The sequence below is a fragment of the Chrysochloris asiatica genome, unplaced genomic scaffold (genome assembly GCF_000296735.1).
Source record: "Chrysochloris asiatica unplaced genomic scaffold, ChrAsi1.0 scaffold00007, whole genome shotgun sequence".
In the NCBI taxonomy this organism is placed as follows: domain Eukaryota; kingdom Metazoa; phylum Chordata; class Mammalia; order Afrosoricida; family Chrysochloridae; genus Chrysochloris; species Chrysochloris asiatica.
Window position 1 is genome coordinate 26,499,076 of NW_006408525.1, and position 1,274 is coordinate 26,500,349.

Sequence of the window (1,274 nt, forward strand, 5' to 3'; positions counted from 1 at the left end):
AAAAAAAAAAATCACAAAAAGATTACATATTGTATGACCCCATTTATATAATATTCTTGAAAGAACAAAATTAGAGAGGTGAAAACAGATTAGTGATTGCCATGAATTAGGAATGAGAAATACAATCAGAATGTTCCTTAAAAGAGAACATGGAGAGACATTGTCTCAGGAACTTTGGACATATTATCAAGAGGAAATATTCTCTGGAAAAGGACATCATACTTGGTATAGTAGAATGTCAGAGAAAAGGGGGAAGACTCTCAACAAGATGGTTTGACACAGTGGCTACAATAATCTGCTCAATCATAGCACCAATTGTGAGGATGGTGTAGGGCTGGGTGGTGGGTAGGAGTAAGTTGTTGTTGTTATTAGTGCTATAGAGTAGATTCTGACTCAGAGTGACCCCTGTATAGGGTTTCTGAGGAGCCACTGGTGAGTTTGAACTACCAATCTTGTGGTTCCCAGTCCATTGTTAATCCTAAAGTGCCACACCAGGAGTAAGTAGTCAGGATTATAATTGGCATCATGGCTACATCTAGGCTAGGCCTAGTTTATGTTGGGTTTCTGGTTAGGACTAGGGTAAGTGTTAAGGGCAAGAGCTAGCCTAGGCCAAGGTCTAGGTTTTAGGGTTACAGTTAGGTTTATTTTATTTTTCTTGTTGAAATTTGTTTTATTTCCTCTTTGTTTGGGAGTTCTGTGACTACAATATTACCTATTTTTACTTTATTGTTGTTTGCTGTTGCAGCTCTCTCTCTGGTTTTCTTTCAGTCTTACAGATCTATGTTACTTTGAAGCCTTTTCTATTTAGGTTGAGTCTAGGTGATATTGTCATGTATGTTAATATCAGGCTATTGTCTTCTGGGCTTAGCACACTGCCCAGAGAAGTCCCTTTCATCTATATAAATATATATATTGGTATGGTTCAGGTTTTTACAAATTTTAAACATTTCTCTTTGTCTGAAAATGACCTCGTTTCGCCATCATATGTGATGGACACTTTTGCTGGATACATGATTCCCGGTTGGCAATATTTTTCTTTCAGAGTTAAATATATATAATTCCATTGTTTTCTTGCCTGTATGGTTTCTGTTGAGTAATCAGAGCTTAGTCTTATTAATTCTCACATAGGTAACTTTTTGTTTTTCCTGAGCTGCTATCTGGATTCTTTCTTGTCTTTGCTTTTAAAAGGTTTGACTCTGTGTTGATGCTTTTCATTTGACGTCAATCCTGTTTGGAATTTGCTCAACTTCTGGAAAGTCTGCTTTCTTGTTTTT